We start from the raw sequence: 24,027 nt of genomic DNA, 5'->3' as shown, positions 1-24,027 counted from the left end.
CCAGGACCACTTGAGAAACCAGAAAGCATTGCACAGCTTAGAGGAGATCAAAACAGTCACAAGTCAGCATTCATTACCAACCAAATGAGTTACATCTACAAAGCTTAGGGTAATGCCCGGCACAGAGTAAGTACTCAAAAAGTCTTGGCTGGTAAGGACTTGTGGTACCTTAGCATCTGAGCAAGTCAATTCAACAGGTATTTCTTGGGGGTCTGCTCTGTGCCAGGCCCTACTAGGTGCTTGGGAACAACAGGGAACAAAATAGATCTCACCCTTCAGAGAGCCGACATCCTAGCTGGGGAAGATGTACGGGGAATAATAAACATCCCAAATATGTCGATTGCATAGAATGCTAGAGGGTGGTAAGTGCTGTCAGCGAAAAGACAAAGTGAAGCAGGTTAGGGGGATTGGGAAGACAAGGTGGGGGCAGGTGGCATATTAAATAGGGTGCCTTGGGGCACCTGGGTGGCTCAGTCGATTAAGCATCCGAATCTTGGTTTCTGCTCAGGTCATGATCTCACGGTTCGTGAGTTCGAGCCCCACGTCGGGCTCTGTGCTGACAGTGGCAGAGCCTGCTTGGGGTTCTCTCTCTCCGCTCTCTCTCAAAAATAAATAAATAAACTTAAAAAAAAATTAAAAAAAAAATTTTTTTTAACGTTTATTTATTTTTGAGACAGAGAGAGAGAGAGAGACAGAGCATGAACGGGGGAGGGGCAGAGAGAGAGGGAGACACAGAATCGGAAGCAGGCTCCAGGCTCTGAGCCATCAGCCCAGAGCCTGATGCGGGGCTCGAACTCACGGACCGCAAGATCGTGACCTGGCTGAAGTCGGACGCTTAACCGACTGAGCCACCCAGGCGCCCCCCAAAAAATTTTTTTAAGTAGGGTGCCTTGCTCATCGGTCCTCATTGAGAAGGGCATGAACTGAGCAGAGTCTTGACACAGGTAAGGGCACCTCTCTGGAGTGCACAGCCAGTAGACAGACAGGCCTTCAAGCAGGGTGTCTGGTGGGCTTGAGGGACAGCCAGGGGGCTGATGTACAGAGCATGAGGACCACGGTAATGAGCAATAGAAAAGGAAATCAGAGAATTAACAAAAGGGAGAGGGGTCCTTCAGGCTGGTGTAAGGACTTTGGTTTTCACCCTGAGGAAAAGGAGGCCATTACAGGACTTGGAGCTGAGGACAGACAGACCTGCATTTCCATTTTACCATAGATCACATAGGCTGCTGTGGTGAGAAGAGACGGCGGGGGAGGGAGGCAAGGGTAGGAGCAAGGAGGCCAGTGAGGAGGCCAGCGCAGTAATTCGGGCAAGAGAAGGTGATGGCTCAGAACAGGGGCTGACAGTGGACTGGTGAAAAGCATCACCGTAGAGACCTGCCACCAGGGCTGTGTACCCGGACTCCGACTGTAACTCCCGCACAGGCAGACAGGAGGCTTCCCCCTTCCTTGCGTCCCCCTTAATAACAACTATTAGTCATTCAGTCACCTAAACCAAGTTAGAGGTGCAGCTGCAAGGAAGTCATTGAGAAAACTTCTTGGCTGTACTCAAATTACCAGCAAATTTCAAGCAAAACCAAATATATCTGCAATGGAACTGTGGCTGAAACAAGTAAAACTTTGGAGAAAAGGGAGTCACAGGTTTTCAGCAGAACAATGTAATTTGGTGAGCGATGGGAGGGGAGAAGGCCTTGGCCAAGAAGGGCCTTAGGCCTGGAAGTTGGGCTGACGTGGGGTCAGAGAGGAAGAAATTTCCTCTGCCTTTCAAAGATTCTTCTAGTTGGACTAAGAATCAAACTGACATGAGACAGATTAACAGAAGAAAATCAAATTTAATTTTGTGTGTGTGGGGAATCTACATGAAAGTCCAAAGCCAGGCAAAACGAGGTACATATGTCATCCTGAGCTAAGGAGAGGGGCAGGGGCCTGGGGATACAGAGAGGAGGAAGGAAGGCCATTAGCAGGTGCCTGAGAGGAGATGTTTAATAAACAAAATTCTCCTGTTGTGCAGCTAGGTTTCCTAGGTAAAAGGGAATCTCTGTTAATAGCTCTCTTCCTGGTACAGGTCCTCTATCTAAATTCTTTTTAGGCACTCGAGGGGGAGGTCCAAGTATCTTCCTGAGTCTTTTAGGCCCTGGTTGTTTTCAGCTCAGAATAATCTACATGACACTGTGGTTGTCTTGGGGCAGCTTGCCCTTGGCCCCTACAATGGCAGTTTTGGACCTGGTGAAATCATGAAGTCGTGAAATAAGGAATCAGGGTCAGCTGGAAGAAAGCTTGTATTCAAGCCTGAGGGAAAGAGATTACGTACAATTAAAATTTGTAGTTAAGCATTAATAAAGGTAATACATTGTACTTAGCTTACTAGCACTTTTTCAAAGTAATAAAGTTTACTTTTTTTTTTTTAACGTTTTTATTTATTTTTGAGACAGAGAGAGACAGAGCATGAACGGGGGAGGGTAAAAGAGAGGGAGACACAGAATCTGAAACAGGCTCCAGGCTCTGAGCTGTCAGCACAGAGCCCGACGTGGGGCTCGAACTCACGGACCGTGAGATCATGACCTGAGCCGAAGTCGGATGCTCAACCGACTGAGCCACCCAGGCGCCCCTAAAGTTTACTTTTTAAGGCACTCTATCATTTCTTAATGTCATTAAGTGTTTTTTTTTTTTTTAAGGAGTTTTATTTCAGAGGAGGAGAAAAAAGATATAATCGTGGCACAGTGAAAAGAACATGTGCTGACATCAGATGTCTGGATTTTTAGCTCTGTTCTGTGCGACCTCAGGCAAGTCATTTCACTTTCGTGAGCCTCAGTTTTATCTTCTGTGAAACGAGAGCACAGGCTCTAAAATTTCGTGTATTTTTTAATTGAGTGGAAAATGCATTTATTTCTTTCTTGATTAACATGGGCTCCCTGACAGTGTGAGAGTTGAAGTCAAGGTCTTAAGCAAGACATTCCTTATCTATAGGCCATAGACCCTGACTAAGGGCACACAGGGCATTTCCTGAGAGCTGACTTTGCAAACTGAACCCGCAACATGACGATGAGTGGCCCAACCAGAGGGGTAAGGAATCAAACACAGACCCTGGCTACCTCACAGCTCAGCCAACCTGACCTTGGCCCCTCCCTGGAAAGTATTATGTCTCTCAATTTAAATATTGAACAACTGTGAGGGCCTACCCTCTGGCACCACGGGTTGGGGGAGGGGGAGGTGTCTCGCCAAGTTTTCAAGCTTTCATGTCACAATTTTCTTTTCCTTTTTCTTTTGTTTTTTGAAAGAGAGAGAGCAGGGGAGGGGCAGAGGGAGAGAGAGAGAGAGAGAATTGTAAGCAGGTTCCCCACTCATCGTGGAACCCGACGCCGGGCTCGATCTCACAACTGTGAGATCATGACCGGAGCCGAACTCAAGAGTCAGAGGCTTAACCGACTGAGCCACCCAGGCGCCCTTTTAATGGCACATTTTAAATGCCTTATTCTGTCAACTGTCAGCTGTCACTAACTGAGCACACACATGTGCCAAGCCATGTGTTGTATGCCAGGACGCAGCTGTGAGCAAAGACTAATGCAGTCCCTGCCTGGTGACACTCACAGTCTGATGGGGAAAACAGACATTAAACAGCAGCCATGAATAATTTATTACAAGACTCTGAGCATGCAGAGTGCTGCAAAAAGAAATTCCAGAACTACAGAAGCATTTACTGAGGAGCCTAATTTAGTCCCCTAGGCTGAAGAAGTGATATTTAAGATGACCCTGCAAAGATGAGTTGGAGTTAAGTGAAGAGAGAAAAGAATATTCTGGAGGGTGGGAACAGCTGCGAGAAGGGAATAGGACCCCTCTTTTGGACTTCTAAGCCATCATGCCACTGTGTTTATCTGAGGTTCCAGCTGGGATTTAGAGGGATAAGGGCATTCATTCATGTGTTCGTTCGTTCATTCATTCATTCATTCATAGCTGTTATGTTCCTGTTATGTGCTGAAGAACAGCAATGGACCCTCTCCAAAAAGAAAAAAAAATCCTCTCTAATGGAATTTATATTCTAGTGGAGAAGACAGACAAATGTGTAAGTAAAACCTGATGGTGACACGTATGCAGAAGAAACTGTAAGGAGTATCTGTTCTGGGGGTAGAGAGTGCAGTGTTACGTAGGAGGAGGTCAGGGAAGGCCTAGGCCTGGAAGAGTGGAGGAGGCGAACCTTTTCATCCTTAGGGGAAAAGCATTCCTTGCAGTGGGAACAGCAATGGCAAAAGCCTTCAGCTAGGAGTGTGCTTAACACACTTGAGGAGAAGCAAGGAGGCCAGAACAGCCAGGATGAGGTGAGCAAGGAAGGGGATGAGGCCACGGAGCCATGAGGCCATCTTCATCATTTCGAGGTCATTGCGTCATTGGACGTCATTGCAAGAACCTAGGCTTTTCCCTGAGTGAGGCTTTAGGCAGGGGAGTGACATGATCTGAAACGTTATAAAAGGACCGTGTTGTTCCCTGTTGAGAATAGACTGAGGGGGCTGGTGCAGGGCAGGACCCAGGAAGACCACAAAAGAGAGGGTGGCAGGATGGGGAGACGGACTGAGGTCCTGAGAAGTGCTGGATTCCTGATATATATGAGAGGTAGAGCCAGTAAGATTTGCTGATGGATTGGATGTGGGGCATCGAAGAAAGAGGCAGCAAGGAGGACACCAAGGTTTCTGACCTGAGAATCTGGCAAAACTGAGTTGTCCCTTACCAAGATGGGATGGACGGTAGGAGGAGCGGGCTTAGCGGGAGAAATCCGGAGTTTGTTTGGGGACAGGCTGCAGGTGAGACCTCCCTTGGACATCCAGTGGGGCTAAGGGGTGAGGTTCAGGAAGAGAGCTGTCAGGAGGCACAAATAATGTGGGAAGGAAAGTTAAGAGACTGAATCCTAAGAGTTCTCCTCACAAAGAAGACATTTTTTTTCCTTTTTTTCTTTTTGTCCTTTTTATGGTATATGAATCAAACCATCATTCTGTAACCATCACTTACACAGTGATGTACGTCAATTATTTCTCAATAAAACCAGGGGGAAAGCCACTGTAAGAGCTGTCAGTTATTTAGAGCCAGGAGAGTAGATAAGGCCACCTATGGAGTAAGGGTAGATTGGAGAAGAGAGGGTCCCTCGGGGCCCCCAATGCTGAGGATGAACCTGTAAAGGAAAACCACCAAAGAAGCCATGCTCGAAGTTGCCTTGAGAGAATCGACCTTTGTTCTCCCCGATACCCCTCCCCAGGGGTATTCCCCAGTACCCCTGGCCCCTCGCCTCCTCCACACCCAATGCCTGCCATGTGTACCCACACACGTGCACCCACCCATTCACATACACTGAACGCAATCACCTATCTCTTGGGTTCACGCCTTTGACAGGGGCTGCGAGAGTGTGGCCCACCTTTCCCAGCCTCCCTGGGGGAGGGACAGGTTTGGACATGGGTGGGAATGCTATGTCCCAGGAGGTGAGCACCCTGTACTGTTATTTCAGAATTCCTTATTGTTGGTCCTACCGATGATGCCACCGTGTCCATGGGAGAACAAATAAGAGATTTCCTATGTAAATTCATAGCCACATGAACTTGAAAGGTAGTGTTTGAATTTGAATGCCAGCAAAACCGTAGAAGCCCCATACCAAAAGAACAAGTCGTCTCATCCATGCCCCTGCCTCGCTGCACCTGTCCCAGGTGGCTAGGTTGCCATCTACTCTGTTCCTGGGATCTCAAGGAGGGGTCAGGCAGGACAGCCTCATTGGCTTTGACCATGTGCCACGTGCCAGTCATTGGCCATAGCCACGGCCATCTTCACTTTTGTGCAGTCCTTGCTGTGGGTTAAGGCCAATTTCTCCTGTCTTGTCGTTAAATACAAAGAGCCTGTTGAATCCAACTGGCCACTCAGTCATCCTCCTGGTGTGGCCACCAGGGAGACGCGGTGTCCACGGTGGAGAATCATCTCAGACGTTGCATGCTCTTCTGTTCCCAGTGTCCTCAGGTCCTAGCAACACGCAAAGTGGATGGGTTAAAGGGCTCCTGGCAGCTTTGTCCCCAGTGGTCTGATTTGCTGAATGGTGGTGGTCTGACTGGTTGAACAGCGAGGACTGCCCCGTGTAACAGCCAATGGGGCCATTCCTTGAGAAAGTTGGGGAGGCCTAGGGAGAGGAGGGGGCCCACCCGCTCCGTGGAGAAGCCACAAACGCATGTGCTCCAAATGAACCCCAGAGACTGGAGAAACCAAATTGATGCCATCTATTATTAGATGAAAGTCAGACACAGCAAAAATGAGCAGCGAGGGAACCCAGATGCTAACAACGTCTCCTCCTTCTGATGTTCCATTAGAGCCCCCATTTCGCATAAGCACCGTATGTCTATAAAACAGGGATTTTGGAAGCAGAGAACAGCTGACAGAGGTGTCAATAAGCCAATTTGTGGCTTGTTAGAGTGTTACACTTGTTTATCGGCATTTAACGAGACAAGACATTGATGTTAACACAGTGGGAGGGAAGTTGCCTGGACCAATAGTATCCCTTGCTGAAAATTAATTTAAGCCCTTTTTTTCTTTGTGCCAGAAATGGTGGAGGTAATTCATTACCAAAGTGTTGAAATGCCACTGAAAATGAGCTAGGGTAATAAGGGAAGAGTCATCAGCAGCTGAACAAAATCCCAATTTAGCTTTCTTCTGGTAACCTCTTGTAAATGAGACATTGTGAAATAATATGCTTTATGGCAGCGAAGAAAACAAAGGGGTTTGTTTAACTTGGGGGATGGGGACGGCTGCAGGGCTGCGAAGGGAAAGTTGCATGCACGGATCTTTGAAAAACCACAAGAGCAGCGGTCTCCGCAGCGGAGCCCACAGCCACACTGCACTGACGGAAACTGAACAGTCTATATCTTGGACCCCCTTGGCTTGAGGAATCCCGGGTCTTGGTGAAGCCACGCTCTTTTATCAAGATTCTGTGAAGTCACTGTTGGGATCGTTTACAGGGTCTCAGCTCCATCCACCGGCCTCCAGTTGAGACTGGGCACAGCATCGCCCATGTCTGCGCCTCACATGTCCCATTTAATAGTCACATGGGGTGTGTGACCTGAAAATGTAGTGGCTTCCGTTTTCCACTCCTTGCAAATTTTGTCTTTCCATTCTTTACGTACCCACATGCCACCCAGGGGAAGATGAACAGGCGGATACGAAGCCAAGTTACTGTGGGCCGATTGGGTCTTTCTTCATAGGACCCCCATCATCTCATCCACTCCCTCCCCACCCTGCTCGTCTTCCAGGCAGAAGACTTTGAACCCAGCTTGAGGCTATTAGGGGCGAGTAGAAGGGCACTTCTGCAAGAACTTCACGGGACAGAACATGATTTGGACATCTGGCTGGGTTAGGCAGGCTTGTGTCATTAGCCCAGACTTGTCACCCCTCGCTATTCATGCCCTTTGCTTTGTGACTTTGCGTAAAGAAGTACAGTATATTTCCCCACTCCTTCACTTTGCCTTTGGCTGTGTGGTGATGTGACCACTCTGCGCCTAGGTTGTAAGAGACACGGGGTGTTTCTTCTCACCATCAGGTGCCTCTAACCTCTCCAAGATGGAGATGGCCAAGATCAGCTAATTGCAGGTGACCTACAGACCAATGAGCTATATAAGAGCTTACTATTGTGTACCACTGAATACAAAATCGGAGTGGCTTGTTACATAGCAGTAGAAAACAATAATGGCCCATTAAAACCAGGAAAGAGATCCTTATGTGCAAGGAGACCAATCCTTTGGAGGGAAAGACTGACTTCTACTTGAGGAATCATCTAAAATTAAGAGTCAGAGTATGTTTCCCAGGCGGGTGCCCTTCTCAGGACAAAACCTGCCTCTCTCTGCCTCTGCCACCTGGGCCACTCGTTAAAAGCCTCGGTTTCACACGGAGAAGCCCTGGTGGGGCATTCCCCATCCCCTTCCCCATTCTCCCGGCATCTTAAAAAAAGAAAACAAAAACAAAAACTACAACCTTCCATCTGTAAAAACAAAAACTACAACCTTCCGTCTGTTAGGGACTCTTTCCAAACAATGGTTTTTGAACCTGTATTAGACTCCTTATTCTATTCGTGATAGGGGCAGGTTTCCATATTAATACTTCCAGAAGCCAAGGGCCAGAGACACGGGAGATTCCTTGTTGAGGGCAGTCAGCTGCCTGGACATCCTATGTTTTCATGCCATCCAGCCCGCTGCCGGAGCTGAGAGCCCAGACCAGCATCCCCGCTGGCTCTGGAGGGGTGATATGTCTCTCAAAGCTTTTTATAATGTGAGCACTGGTCCCAGCAGCTTAGATGTGAGCCGTTTGGGGATAAATACTTGGATTATTCATTCTTCTGTTCATGAAAGGCCAGCGATCTTACGTTTCGACTAAGCATGGTTGGCATATAGAACAGAGCCTCATTTTTCCTGCTGTTTATATAAATGGACTCACCCTGCCCAGACTCCCTGCTGCAAATGTGTGATTAAAGGATTATAAAGGTGATGGAAATAGTAATCACGTCTGTTTTCAGACAGAGCCTTCCCTCATGGGGCCCAAAATGGCTGTGTTCTTATTCATATCTGCAAGGAAAGGGAACGTAAGGGTACTCTCATAGATGGGCCAGTAGGCCCCGGGAAAGGGTCAGATAGCAAATTACCCCAGGTTACCTGGCTTATCAGTTTCCAACTTTGATTGTGGATGAGGGAGGGGAGGTTGCTGTCAAAACAGTTTAGAGCCTGCAGACAATAGAGAACACGTCACCAGATCACTCAGACTGGGCTTGGGATTTGGACTCCCAGAGAGGAAGGACCCAGCAGGGCAAGGCAGGGCCCGGGCTCAGAGGAGCTAGGGGTGGGACAGGTTATCAACGGAGTGGAGGCTGGCACTGGAACCATGCTGAAGTCCTCTACAGCTGAGACAAAGGCCGATCCGCCAGATCAATTGGTACCGAGTCACCCAAACCACTTGTTAGGCTCATTCTATGGAAATACAGGTCAGGTTCCAGCAACCAAAGAAAGAGTTAATGTGCTCTGGGAGGTCGGTGAGGGAGGTGGGACAACACCCAAAGGGCATTTAATTTCAGGTTTCTGGGGCTCATGGGGACTTTGAATTGTTCCCAGCTGGAATTTTACCTCCTGTGTGGAATCTCAGAATAGAAAAAGTTGGGCACCAGGGCAGAAGATGGGGTGCTAGCCCAGGCTGTGTCGCTGGCCTGTTGTGGGACTTGAGCTGAGTAGCCTGCCTTGTCCCAGCCTCAGTTTCCTCACCCGTAGAAGAGACCAGTACCTCCCTAACTCCCTCCCTCCTGTCATTGTTATGAAGGGCACATGACATAGTGTATGAAATCATCTTGGAAAAATCTAAGACCAGGGTGTTGTCAGTATTAGTTTGCCCTGACATGGGAAGCATCGTCCCTTCCAGTGGAATTTTCTGGGGCTGATTTGCCAGTTTGAGGACTATCCAGTCCTTCTTCCCCTTTCCCTAATTCCCTTGTCCTGGACACTTCCTTGTCCATCACCTCCCAGCAGGGGCTGCAGTGATCTTGATAATTTCTGAGATAGAGCCATAGCATGTGAAAATGGTGGGGAGCTATGGGTCATCTGATGGCCTGTTTTAGTTTAGTGATGTGGGCACCAATGCACACATGGGGAATGTTACCTGCTGTAGGTCACACGGCTAGTTAACGCTAAGCCAGAAAGCACAGTCTGGTACACGGTGGGAATTCAGTATATGTAGGTAGTCTTTACTATTATCCCAACTATACCACGCTTTCACAAAGCAATCCATTTTGCTAGTTACCACTGACTTTGATAAGAGGTTTGGGATGGGAAAGAATGAGGGTTGAAGAAGAAGGAAGTCATAACTGACGTTACAGAAGAAATTTTTAGATTAGCTAATGTCACCTTAAATGCCTCCTCTTCCAGGAAGCCCAAGCTGATCAAAGGCCCTTCCCATGTTCTCATTTTATCTCCTTGTATCTCGTCCTTCTCCTGTATGCCACACCAAAATACTTCCTCACTTGTCTCTCTCCTTCTAGGCTAGGTTCCCTGAGGATACGTGCTCCTACTTTTTCAAAGTTGAATCCACAGTATTTCATGTTTAATATGTGAAGCTGAAGATTTTATTATAGTTTAGGAGTCAGTGATGTTTCTTAGATGTTCCTGATTTCTTTGGGCCCATGGGCCCAGAAGGTCTTGGACTGAGGACAAAAAAAAAAAAACAAAAACAAAAACAAAAACAAAAAAAAAAACCCAAAAAACAAAAAAACCCCAAAAACCCTTAGTTTTCATCCAGTTCCATTATTTACAATCTATACTATTTTAGTCAAGTCACTTCCTGCCTTTAAGCCTCACTTTTGTCATCTCTAAAAAAATGGGGTATCTATGGAAGGCAACTCGTCAATAACTATCAAATTTACCAATGGATAAAGCCTTTGACCAAACAATTTCACTTTTAGAAATTTATTTTCAGATATTCTTTTTATTTTATTTTATTTCAATGTTCATTTTTTGAGAGAGAGAAAGAGAGAGAGAGAGAGAGAGCATGAGCAGGGGAGGGGCAGAGAAAGAGGGAGACACAGAATACAAAGCAGGCTCCGGGCTCTGAGCTGTCAGCACAGAGCCTGACACGGGGCTTGAGCTCACAGACCACAGGATTATGGCCTGAGCCAAAGTTGGACACTTAACTGACTGAGCCACCCAGGTGCTCCAATGTTCAGATATTCTTGCATACATCCTGCAGATACACTTACAGGTTATTCACTACAGCATTATTCATAAAAGTTAAAGAGTGGAAAGACTTAAACGGGCTTGTTAAATAAGCTAATTTATATAACAGGATACCATGTAGCCACAAAAAGAATGATGTAGGTCTGTACATACTGATATCGAATAATCTCCAAAATATATTCTGGAGTGAGAAAATGCAAGGTGCATAACAGTGTGTAAAGCAAGCTTTCCATTTGTGAAAAGGAGGGAGAGACTATATATACTTGCTTGTATATGCATAAAATATCCCTAGAACATTTCTCAGGGAACCAGTGATTTTTGTCTGCACCAAAGAAGATGGGGATGGCTATGGACGGAGAAGAGGGGTCTCCTGCTGTATAGACTTTAGGACCATTTGAATTTTGAAAAATGTAAAAATAAATCTTTTAAAAGAACACTAAAAGAAAGGAAAAGGAGTGAAGGTACCAACCCACTCACTCTTCTGTTGTGGGAAGCATATGTGAGAATGTCTATAAAGGTAGTTTCAGCTGTAGGATGAGATACCATGGGGAGACTCTTGCAGCCCCCAGGCCCACGGCCACCCCTCGCCTCTGAACTTGAAATGGCTAGCCGTTTTCCAACCAAGATCCTGGAGCAGATTCACAGCATAGCTGTCCAGGAACATTTAGATAAAATACTTCTACTCTTCATTACCAGAGTTCTCTGGCGAGGCGGAGAAGGGGTAAGGCTCTCCCAGGAGAGTCTAGGACTGGAGTCTGAGAGCCCCGTCATGCCAGGGTCTGTGGTCAGCTGGCGGGCAGGACTCATGCTCCTTCTCGTAGTGAACAAGCCCATGTGGGCTTTACAGCTTCAGCACATATGCCAGTTGTGGTGACGTGGAGCCCAGGGGATACAGGAAATATTGTTCCTGCAGCCGGAAGGGTTTCTTTGTCTCCTTTATGCCCACACTAGCTTCTAAGGCTTTATTGCTTTGGCATCAGGAGGGAGATTCCACCTTAGGGAAGATAACTATGAGCTACCGACGAGGGCTAGCTATATTATGAGTTAACTGACTGACTAGATATGAAAACAACCACTGACTTTAAAATCCCTTCCCCAGAGACATCTGGAACCACACCATTAGCCACTTACGCATTAAGCGTTGCCATCAACGTGCGGATCTTCTGTTTAAATTTAAATTTTCCTGGGAAGGGTAATACCTTGGGAAAAAAATTAGCTTCGAAGTACATTCCCTCATCGAGTCGATGATTATTGAGTGTTTATTCATGCCAGACACTCTACCAAGTACCTGGATATATAGGCACATAAGACCATCATCAACCTCAATAATAAATATCACAGCAATGCTGCTGCTGCTGATGGCTAACGTTTCCTGAGAGCTTCTCACACGGCAGGGATGCTTCTCATCTGTTTGTAAGCATTTGCACTGGATTCTTGTAACGCATCCCGGGAAGGCGATGCGGTTATCTCCATTTGTCAGGTGAGGAAACTGAGGCACAGAGATATCAAGCAACTTGTGCAAGATCCCACAGCAGGTAAGTGAGCTGGCACACACACGTTTTATCTAACAGGTATGTTTTCCGGAAGAGGCAGCAGCCAGGAGTTGAGGGCCTGTGGTTTGCGGGGAAGGGTGACGATCCAGGATGGCATCCCAGACAATCCTCAGGCAATTCCTGCCCTGGCAATGCTGGGAAGAGCTCAAGGCTGCAAAAGACTTAAGGAGACAAGAGAGCAATAAATTGAAAGGACACCAGGCAGGGTGGCTGGTGAGCCCAGTAAACAGAAGAGGCCAGAATAAGGAAAGGGCCTGGGCTGTGTCTATACCCTCACAGATGCGAAGAAAGCAAGCTTTACCTGACACCAGCATGAAGTCTGCACCCCCCACCCCACACTGAGACACCAAGGGAAACGAGAGAAGTAAATCTGCCTTTGGCAGCACTGTGGACGTTGAGCGAGCTGGCCAGGAAGGACCAAGGATCCAGCCACCTGAGGAGTCAGCCAACTGGGGAGTGAGACAGAATGGTCTGCAAAATCCTGAGCCACACTCCAAGGTCAAGCTCAGCCAAGTTGAATAGAATTGGGAACACGAGGCTTTGGGCCTGGCTGAGTGTCCCCGGTGTCTCCCAAAGTGGCCCTGAGTTGACCTGACTTCCAGGCCGGAGGCACAGCCCAGTGCACTGAATTCAGGCTGGTTGAGGGGGCCCGTGTCCTGCTTTGCTCCCTCCTCATGCCCGTTCTGGATGTGCTACTGAAAGAGAGATGGTCCCTTCTGAAAGTGCCCCCTGCAACATGGAATCGAGCCCTGAGTAATAAATTCCTTCACTTTTCAAGTTCCCTGCCAGTTCTCCCTGGCTGAAGTGAAAGCCAGCCTCCCTCCCTCCCTCTGGGCTGGACCTTCTAGGAACTGGGAATCTGGAAAGATAGAGGCAGGAAGAGGCTGGGGATTGGAGCTAAAACAGACCCCCCTGTTACCAAGCCACAATCAGAACCAGGTCTGCAGCACTCATTTGGGGTCTGGGTGTGGAGTGGGGAGGATGAGCTTTAGTCTGTTCTAGAAGAAAATGAAGCCCGGGTTGTTGTTTTTTTTTTTTTTTTTTTTTCCTCCCTGATTAGCATTTTTATTGCGTCCCTCCTATTTGCTCTGCCTGCTCATAATTAAATACTGCCCATGGTGTCTCGTCTATCTTGGTAATGTTCTCTTGGACACCGATGAATTGGATTTTCTTTATGGACTCGCTCCACTGATAGAAAATAAGACTCAAGTTCTGAGCCTCTCCTGGCAGGGTGGGTCAGCCCCAGGAGGGTGTCTCGTATTGAGGTCAGGATCTTCTGCATAGAGTCTTGGACTCTGTGATCTGAGATCTTGGGAAAAAAATGAAAAAAGCACCAGGTCTTCTTGTCCTCAGAGCAGCCCCCATGAGAGGTGACCCGTGGTATAAGGCAGCTGCCTCTGTTGTGCTGGGGAAGGGCCAGACTGGCAATGACTCCCGGTTAGAAGGGACAGATGGGCAGAGGTATGAGGCTCTCAGGGAAGGAGACTGGACTTTTGGCCGGGACTCCAAATAGGACCTGAGGCTGGTTCTAATCCTATGCTTTCTCTCTGCCTAACTCATCTTCGTCCCCTTCGTGTGACCCCTAGTCATGGCCCTCAGGCCACACTCCTCTTGTGTCATCAAATCCTGAACTTTCTTTGGCCTGCCTTTCTCTTGCCAGCCCCGTGGCTTCCCTCCTCCCCACTCCCCGTCCCTGTGTCCCAAGTAGAATCTTCTCTACTTCCAAGGAGGTGCCTTACCTTCTCCGCTTTTTCCTCCCCCTCTGCTCTTTCACTGAAGCCTGGCTTTCTGTCTTCATGTCTAACTTGGGCCATGAGAAAGAGTGGAGGAATTTATATCTGAAGCTTCTCAAGTGAGGGCTTATCAACCTAGACCAGCCTCGATTCAGGTGGTCCCCAGACCAGCAGCATCAGTTTGCATTGTGGGGCTTGTTAGAGGTCTCTTGTTAGAGACCTAGTGGATCAGGAACTCTGGGGGTCAGGCCCCACCATCCGTGTTTTGACAAGGCGTCTTGCACACTCAGGTTTGAAAGCCACTGCTCTAGACCAATTTCTCACAACTTTCTCTTGGTCGCATCTTCCCTGAAGCTCACATAGGCTGCGTACCTGCCTTCTCCTACCATCCATGGCCTCCAGTCACTCCCCACCTTCCCAAAGGAAACTGACCACCCTGCCTCAGACCATTCACCAAGGAGCTATGTTTGCCTCCTCCTGTGTCCCTGCTCTGTGCCTTCTCCCTGGACAATGTCATCTTTGCTCACAGAGTCAGCTGTTACCTCTGGGCCGGTAACTCCCACATGCTCATTTCTAATAGGCAGCTCCCTCCTAGGTGCTAGAAATACGCTTCCTTCTGTCCATCAGGCGTTTGACCTTGACTTTCTCAGACTCCTTACCCACCTATCCGAAACATGGCTGCACTTGGGTTCCTTATTTCACTGAATTCCCAGCCCTGGCTCTATTCTAAGCATAGAGACTTCTCTGGCTCTTTCATTTTCTTCAGCTGTCAGCCCTCCCTCCTGCACACCTCTTCCACCCCCCTGCACAACCAGCCAGGCATGGGGCCCACAGATTCTGGGGCTCCCCTTCTTGGCTGTTTCTGTCGCCATTGCTAATTCAACAGCCTTAGTTTGGCCCCTCACCACCCCCCACGACCTCTCACTTCTACCCTCCCTTCTCACTGCTCCAGAGTCGTTTTGCTAAACCACAGTTCTTACCACGATGGCCCCCCATGGCCTACAGGATGGAACCCCAGCTGGCCTTGCTGTCCTCAGGCCTTTCCTGCTAGAGTTCTTACCACTGTCCTTGCTTGGCCTGTGCTCCCGTCACGAGACATGCTGCTCATTTCCGTACCTCTGTGCGTTTGCTCATGCATGCTCTTGTCTTTGCACAGAAGGGCTTTCTGTCTCAAGAATTCCTTCTCAGCCTCGAAAAAGCAATTCAATGTACCCTGCCTGCCTTGCATGCAGTCTTCCCAGACAGCCCTTCTCCCTCTCTCTCCTCCCAGCTCTGGGCTCCCAGTGTGCACTGCTCTTGTCCTTTCATACGATGCACCCTTTGGAGCGTTCATTTGTCATGCTTCCCAGGTTGGGAGCTCCTCAAAAGTCTCTGCGGTGCCTCAGTCATCGGTGTTGTCCCAGTGCAGAGCACAGAGCATGACTCCCGGGACACAGCTGAAGCTACATGACTCCTCCTTTTGCTTGCTTCCCCCAGCTGTTACTCAAAACACCGAGCCCTATGCACATACAATCACCCATAATCTTCGGTTGACCTTCTTTGTGTCACTCCCTATCACCCAAGCAAAGTGCTGGCTGTCCGGGGGAGGGTCCGTGACTCCCACACACGCCTCAGGCAGCTCTTTGACATTGGCTTTCATCCTTGTCATTTATCTTATATGTCAAAATCTCTCGCACATTAGCACGGTGGAGAAAATGAGCATGGGTTAGCCCTCAGGCCCTGCCCAGGGTGGTCCCATTCTGCTTTCAGCCCAGTCTGATGACACTCCCTCTGGCAGAGAAAGGAGGAAAAGGAGAGTTTCCACAATCCCGACCCTGGCTGGCAAGTCTCCTGATATCTCAGACGCGGAGATGTGCTGTAGGGGTCTTTCCGGTGGCGCTGGATCCTGAGCTGCCCCCAGAGAGACCCCTGTGTCCAGAGACAAGCGGCAGGGCTTAGGATACAGCTGGCTCTCAGTAGGCGTTTGTAGAAGGAGTAACAAAATGCTGAGGAACAGAAGATGCTCTCAGAGTGTCCCTGCTCGCCTGGTGTTGCCAGTTCCTGCCTTTACAGCCCAACTGCAGCGTCTTTCTGCAGAGTGGAGCCAGGAAGCAAAGAGGAAGATGGAGAGAGTCTTGGAAGGAACATTTCTCCAGGATTCTCTCTTCTACCTCTGAGGAGGACCTCTGGATCAGGAAAAGCACACTGGTTCCAGGGCCACCAAGCCCTCCTCTTTCTTGCCCTCAGCCCTGGGCTTGTGCCCTTCTAGGCTACGGGCAGGAAGAGGTAGACAGACTAGCGTGGAGACAACTTTAAGTGAATTCAATTACCATAGCAACCAAAACCACCAGAATGGAGATTAGGCTCCCGACAGCAGTGATCCAGGCATCTAAGAGAGGCAGCGATCCAGAGGCCATCACTGTGAGACTGGGGGGCTGGCCGGGGGGTGGGGGCAGGGACACCTCTGCTCATCTACCCGCACTCCCTCCCCCACTCACCTGTGCTTTCTGGGACTCCTCAGAGCTCTAACCTGCCGAGGAGCAGATTTCCATCCCTGCCTGGAGCCGGAGAGGCCTGGAAGGGCTGTGGGAGTCAGAGCAATGAGCAGGTGCTGCTGGCCTTCCTGTGGCCTCTCATTATCTACCATGTCCCTTCATGGATAACAGGGCACTGGCCTGCCTTCTGCATCTCTCGGCAGAGCTGCATTTAAAAGTAGGGGCTCTGGGGTCTACTGTTTGTTTCCAAATCCCAGCTCTGCTAATGATCTTGAGCAAGTTGTTGAACTTTTCTGAGCCTTGGTTTTTTTTCATCTGATAAGTGGGGGTGATGGTATCTGTTTCATAGGAGTGCTGTAAGGACTAAAAAATAAGAAAACAAGAAATGAGAATGCATATAAGGCCTCTGCACAGTAACAGTTGTTACTAATTCCATGGTGGTGGTGATGATGATAATGATGATGATGGCAACTCCAGTCCCTCCTTTCCCTTGTCTATTTCCCTGCCATGAGTACCACCTTTGACAGGTAGAGGTACCCAGCCTAAGGTAGGCAGAGAAGATTCCCAGAGGCTGACAAGCTGGGACATGGTAGTCAGTTTCCTCCTGCTCCAGAAGCCCGTCAGAAACCCCGAGAGACTGCACAGGCCACCTGACAAGTGACCGAAGGCCTTGCTTTCTGGAGACTTCATCTGGACCCACGAGCTGCAGTCAGCCTGGGCAAGCTCATTTGCCCCACTGATGTTCGACAGGTCTGATCTTTAGCGCCTCCCAAAGCTGATGGTCTCCCTGAGGGTGGAACCCTCATCTGTAAAATGGGGATAAAAATAAAGGCTGATTTATGAGACCTGCTCTAATAATAGACCAGCTCACGCAGAACTGAGGGCAAATGGAGGCACTGTCTCTGCTACTCTCCTCTCATGTGTATGCATGTGTGCACTGGTGTGATTTCCCACGGAGCGTGCGAGTACCTGGAGGGCAGAGAGGAGCCTCTTCATTGATGTGAGAGGAACATGAGGAACTTGGGACCTGGGCTGGGGAAGATGTCTCGTCTACCTCCAGGGCTGTGCTCATTCCTTTCACAAGCGGTTTTTGAACACTGGCGAGACGGTCAGACCTTGTGCAGCTGCCGGGGAAGCCAAGATGAATACGACTCAGGAGTTGAGCTTGGAGGTGGAGAAAGAGCTCAGAGCAACTTAATCACAAGGTGCTATTTGACAGCGGGAAGTGGGGTGAGGATGCCTGGGGCAGTCATCGAGGACCCGCATCTGGATTGGGCTGGAAGGAGGAACACAGTTTGCCCAGTGGGGAAGGAGGAAGGACTCTGCAGGCAGAGAGAACAGCAGGTGCAAAGAGGGAGTGTGAAAGGGCCTGGTGTGTCTGGGGGAGGTGAGAAGTTTAGGGAAGCTAAAGCGCACGCACGCCTGTGTGTGTGTGCGCCTGCGCGGGCATGCATGTTGGGGACAATAAGGGGGTGGAGGGAAGAATGGCAGGGGATGAGACCCAAGGGTTAATTTCTCCTCTTATCTCACAAGAGGTCAGCAATTCTATAGGCCTCTAGCTACTGTGGCCTGCTGTGCTGAGATGTGTTCAGCCCTATTTTGAAAATTCATTCCCCTACTACCAGAGGAATTGTGAGCTTGTTTTGAGGAAACGCCAGCCTGTTTCTGAAGGTCTGCATTGCTCACAGGTCTTGAATGTCCCCGGCTGACAGCTTCCTCCAGCCCGGTATAAACAGCCCTGCCTGGAAAGGGCCCCTGGAGAGGACTGTGACCAGCCCTCCCTCCCGGAAGGGCTGCCTCTGCACCCCAGCTGGCTCCACGTGGCATCCCCCAGCCCTACATCGGTAGGGTCGTGTGGCCAGGTGGCACAGCCTGACCTGGGGGCCTCTTGTGCTCCATGCCCAAGCAGTCCCAAGTCCTGATAATTTTACCTCCAACTTCTTTCTCTCATGCTCCCTTTTGTCCATCCACCCACCACTGCCCTAGCAGAGGCCCTCATCATCTCTCTCCTAGAATACTGCAATAGCCTGCTAATTGGTCCCCCTGCTTCCCATCTGGTCCTCCTCAAATCCATCCTCCACACTGCCAGGCCAGAGTGGGTTTTTCTAACATAGATCTGCCTGCACTACGCAACTGCCCGGAGCCTTCTGGTGGCTCCCCGTGGCCTGCAGGACAGACTCCAGCTCCTTGCCTGGGCTTCCCAGCCTTAGCCCCTGCTGCGCCCTGACTCTGGCCCCACACCCCGGGCACACGCTGGACTCATTCCTGTCTTGGTGTGTTTGCTGCCTGGTGTTCGCTTCATCCCCTCAGCCGTCATCATTCGGCTGATTCCTTGTCCTCTTTCTGCTCCCAGCTAAGATGTCATCTCGTCCAGAGCATCTTCCCTGACCCCACAGGCTGGGCCAAGTGCTTCCTCCCTGTGCTTTCCTACCTCTCCATGCATAGCCCTGGCTCTGTCCCTAGGTAGCTATGTGATGCTCGCCTCCGATTCTTTGTCGGCAATGGGAATAAAAATAAATCGACCTCATGAGATTGTTTTGAGAATTTGTGAATCTAGCTTCCGTTCACCCCTCGGGCTTCTCTGACCCCCAGAAGAGGTTGGTGAGCCTAAACCTCAGTGCAGAGCACACATCCACGGTCTGTCTTCCTGTTTAAACCATGAGCTCCAAGAAGTCAGGGCCTGCCTCCATCTTGCTCACCACCATATGCCCAGCACAGCAACTAGTGGATATTCAATAACTACGTGTTAAAGGAATGAATGGTTTGATACATGTTTGTGGAACTGGTGTTAGTGGATGAAAACCTATGGGTTCAATTAAAATGTTTCCTGAGTGCCGGGCTCGGGGCTGGGGCTCCCCTGTTAATATTCAGGTGGGACTAGAGACGCAGATAAGACAAAGCATACTCACGTGTCCTAGTCAAAAGTGCACCTTGAGCTGTGACTTCAGTTCAAGTCAAAGGAGCATTTGAGTAGGCCGAAAAGGAAGTGAAAAGAATCTTCCTGGGGAAAAACAGTTCATGCCTGGAGGGATATGGCCCCCTCCCCATATCCCTCATCACGGCCTCACCAGGGCAAGCAGCACTGTGTAATTCACTAAGATGGCTGTGGTGTGTTTCCTTTTTTGTCCACTCCAAGAATCTGCAGCAAAGAGGGAACCTGCTAACGTTGAGCTTGTATCTGCAAAATTGACTCGGGCATTAGCTACAATGGTGCACACTTACCACTTTAAAGATGCCAGTCTGCCTGGGTGGGAGAAGCACCCCTAAAGAGCCATGGGAAGGGTATTCACTCTGTCATCATCAAAGGACAAGAAATTTACTAACTTCTTTAAGTATGCAATTGCTTTTTTTTTTTTTTTTTTTTTTTTCACGCTGAGCCCAGCTGTCTCCGTTCTTTATGACTCTGGACATGATTTAACGTGTACACTTAAAAAATGGAAGAACGACTTCTTAAATTTGCAGTAAATGTATTGTTCAATAGATTTGATTTACTAGTCATGAACCATAGAAGAGCCACCATGGCAATTTATTGTGATGTTGTCTCAGGAGTTGGAGTCCACTGCCTGTCTCTGCTCTGATCCCCATAAAAATAATCCAGTGAAGGGAAGACCCATGGTTTACCTTGGCACCAGCCTGGGTTGTGACTGCCACACCCTCATATGCAGATATCACACCCTGATATGCAGATATCAGGCCCCCTTTTCAGATGATGACAGCATGGCAGGTGGGAGCGGGGCACGTTCCATGGGTTTAGTGGCATTTGTTCTGAGCAGCTGGCTGGGGTCAAAAAGCAGAGGTCTCTGGGCATCGCTGCTTGTGAGAGATTTACAGGGCTCCACTTGCCTCCCTGGTGACTCTGCAGAGGAATCAAATGGATGGAAAACATGTGGGTGTGAGTGTGGGTGTGTGTGTTGAGGGGAGGGAGGCTCATAATTTAGAGGGACTCAGAAGGGTCAATCTCTTGGCAAGAACTTGTACAAGATAGTCTCTACCGATTCCTAACTGCAAGTGCCTCCTTCCTGTTCTCAAGGAAGACTTGGAAGTGTGGAAAGTTCTATAGCTGGTCAGGGCTGAGAGTCAAGGGAGATGGACTGGAGGGGTCTGTCCCAGGCTGAGGGGCAAGTAAGACCTCCTGGAAGAAGTGTTTCCAAGCTTAGGGGGACATGTAGGCTTAGCTAAGCAGAGGTGGGAAAGGTACATAGAGTTCTTGAGGAAAGAACAGCTTGAGCAAACAGGGGTAAGAGAAAGCTGGGCACTTAGAGAACTGCATCACTTTTAATACGGTAGGAACATGGGCTTCTATCAAGAGCTCAGGAGTTGAAGGTGGGAAAGCAGAAGAAGTAAGGATTGGATAACAAATGAGACATGTAAGCTATGTGTGCTTACCTGTGAGGGCAGTGAGGATTTATAGAAGGGTTTCAACCGAAGGGCAATATGGTTGGATTTGTGTTTCAGAAAGATGGTTGTGGCTACCCTGTGGGAAATGGACGCACGTACTTGGCATCCTTGGTTGGGCTTCTACTTCTGGAAAATTCCCTGTCAATCCCCAGCCTTGGCCAGGAAGCACAGCCCTGGGTCCTTGTGCGCAGGTGTTGAGGTAAGAATGGGATACCACCCTGCCCTCAGGAGACACAGTCCAGTGAAACAGGTAGGGCTCATTCTGTCAGAAAAAGTCATACCGAAGCCTGTGACCCTGAGGACAGGAGGGCCACGAGTTTATAGCTGGGAAATTAACTGGGGAAGACAGGGACAAAGACCCAAAGTCTGGGTGAGGGCTGAAGGTAGGAAAAATTTCTTCTCTACCCTTAAGTTCTTTGAGCTGGACTCAGAATTAAATTTACATGAGGCAGATTAATAGGAGGAAAAACCCAAAGTTTTATTAAGTGCCTAGGGAGCCTCGATAATGAAACTGAGGCCTAAAGAAATGACCAAGGTGGGCAGTTTTTTTCTATTTTTTTCAGACAAAGAGACAATAAATATATGAGGAATTGATAGGATAAAGAAAACAGATGTTTGGGGGCTTTCATTAGTAAGGAGTTCTGAGCAGAATTTGGGCTGAGGTAGCAGATTAGTAAAAAAGTAATAGTTTTGTTTCTATAGTTTTCTTGCCTTTAAAGCTCCTATCTCTGATGATGAAAATGGCTCTTTACTTCTTAGTGCAGGGAAGCTGCCTTTGATATGTGAGATTTATTTCCTGCTTTTAGGGAGACAGAGAAGGGTCTGAGTGTCCTTGCACCGGCTGTTCCCCAAGTAGATCAATACAAAATAATCAATATGACATTGTGGTACATATTAGGCGACCTGCTCTTGGCCCCTACAGGGGAAAGGCCCCTTATGCCTGTGGATCATCCTCTGTCCTCTGCGTCCCCGGCCCTTCTGTGGGGATTTTCAGGGAAAGGTACATTGCAAGTGTTGGGTCTACATATGACTTTGTCCGATGGAACTTTCTGTGATGACGAAAATGTCCTCTCCCTGTACTGTCCAATGTGGTAGCCATTAGTCACATGGGGGCTACTGAGTACTTGAAATGTGACCAGTGCAATTAAGAAACAGATTTAAAAATTTTTACTTTTTATAGCCCTACGTGATCAGCAGCTACTCTATTAGCACAAACCTAAGATGTGAGATCCTCACAGGCAGTTCGATCAAATGCTGAACATGTAGGAGATTATTATAAGCAATTCTGATTTTTTGTGCCTGGAGGCAGTGTGGTGTAGGGCAAGGCTTTGAACACTGGCATAGTCAGCTTAGGGTTTAATCCTTTTCGTGCTACTGTATTGGTCAAGGTAGGCTTACTGCTCTAACACACACCACCCATATTTCAATGGCTTAACATAATAAAAGTTCGTTTATTTATTTATTTATTTATTTATTTATTTATTTTACTCACTTCACAATCCAGTGAGGGTTCAGAGAGGTATCTGCTCCACACAGTCCTCCAGGCTCCCTCCTTCCTGTGGCTCCATCCTCCCTTGGGCCTAGAAATTCTCTCCATTCAGCCAGTGGATGGAGAAAGAAAGAGAATATGTAGGATTGCCCTGGATGTCTTATTTTTTTAATGGGCCTGGCTTATATTGCCTTGGCCAGAACTCAGTCACACGGCCAAACCTGACTGCAAGGGAACCTGGGAAATGTAATCCAGCTATGCCCATGAAAAAGAACGGAGTTCGATTAGCATCTAGTCAGTTTCTGCCTTGGGTATCGACTAGCTGTGTGACCTTGGGCTCAGTTTTCTTATCTATAAGATAGAAGTAAAATCAGAATTGGTGAAAGCTGCATGAAATAACACCCGTGAAAAATGCTGAGGCCAGTTGGGATTCACGACGATGATTTCTGCCTCTTAGTTTGGGTCTCATTTCAGTTATTGGGCAGCAGCTCAGCTAATACTCAAAATCTTGCACAGGGCAGTGCCTCTGCGTGACATTTTATGTATGTCCCTTTGTCCCCAGGGAGCAGGACAGATTTTGGACAGAATTCACCAAACCCTTGAGCTTGCCTAACTTAGAGACTAACCCTGGGACACAGATGCAGACTGGTCAAATATTCTTGGCATCATGGGGGGGAGGTAGGAAGTTCTTCTCCCCTGGAAAGATGTACTATGTTGGTCATAAAGAAGGTGTAATTACTGAGATATTTACAGATGAGATTATATTTCATCTGTAAGTGAAATTTTCTTCAAAATTATCCGGGGACAATGGTAAGCAGGGGTATGGATAAAACATTATAAACCTGAAGTTGGTAATTATCAAAGTGAAGTGATATGTTCATGGGGGGATTACACAATTCTCTCTTCTTGTGCATATGTTTGTAATTTTCCATACTAGAGAAGTTTTAAGGGCCGTGAGGATCCTTTTTTTTAACAAGGTTTTGCAGAGAAGTCCAGAAACTTCTTATGACCTTGCAGTATGGGAATAGTAGCTGACTGTCATTGTTTATTTGTTGACTCACCAAAGCAATTAATGATTTTGCAGCTGGGTCTCCCACAAACCCAGTGAGGCAAAAACGTCAACCCCACCCTTGAGCTCTGAAGAAAAAATGCATTTGAGGGGGAGTATCATAGATGTGCAGAACTGGAAGGGACCTTGGCATGCAGGAGCTGTGTCGGTTTACCAAGAGGAGGTTAGTATAAAAACTTGGTGCACAAATTCCTTTATTACGACACTTTTGCAAAGGCTGCAGACTTGATTTTCTAGCTTCAGGATGCAGAAATAGAATACAGAAATACTTTTTTGTTTATGGCTGCACTAGTGGGGCCGGTATTATGAGTGGACAGTGACTCTGTGGCATTGAAGAGACTCCTGTCCCCTAAAACTTCCCCCCCACCCCCGTATTACTCTGATGGATGCCTGAAACCCCACCTACTCTGTTTCATTGCCTTCATATCCTGTTAAAAATGACTACTGTAGGGGCGCCTGGGTGGCGCAGTCGGTTAAGCGTCCGACTTCAGCCAGGTCACGATCTCGCGCTCCGTGAGTTCGAGCCCCGCGTCGGGCTCTGGGCTGATGGCTCAGAGCCTGGAGCCTGTTTCTGATTCTGTGTCTCCCTCTCT

General features: G+C 48.4%; 2 long non-coding RNA genes across 2 annotated transcripts; both read right to left on the bottom strand.

The window, feature by feature from the left end:
- Positions 1 to 16,639: 16,639 nt before the first annotated feature.
- On the bottom strand, positions 16,640 to 19,781 carry LOC109502532. Its single transcript, XR_002744648.2, has 3 exons — positions 19,388 to 19,781; positions 17,448 to 17,602; positions 16,640 to 16,841 (listed from the first exon to the last, which is right to left on the bottom strand). It is a non-coding gene; the product is annotated as an uncharacterized LOC109502532 (long non-coding RNA).
- A 152-nt stretch (positions 19,782 to 19,933) lies between these two features.
- Positions 19,934 to 23,825, bottom strand: LOC111561793. Its single transcript, XR_002744649.2, has 2 exons — positions 22,369 to 23,825; positions 19,934 to 20,334 (listed from the first exon to the last, which is right to left on the bottom strand). It is a non-coding gene; the product is annotated as an uncharacterized LOC111561793 (long non-coding RNA).
- Positions 23,826 to 24,027: the final 202 nt, after the last annotated feature.

Source organism: Felis catus, chromosome C1 (assembly GCF_018350175.1).
Source record: "Felis catus isolate Fca126 chromosome C1, F.catus_Fca126_mat1.0, whole genome shotgun sequence".
NCBI lineage: Eukaryota > Metazoa > Chordata > Mammalia > Carnivora > Felidae > Felis > Felis catus.
Note: the sequence above shows the minus strand (reverse complement) of the source record. Positions and strands in the feature narration are given on the sequence as shown.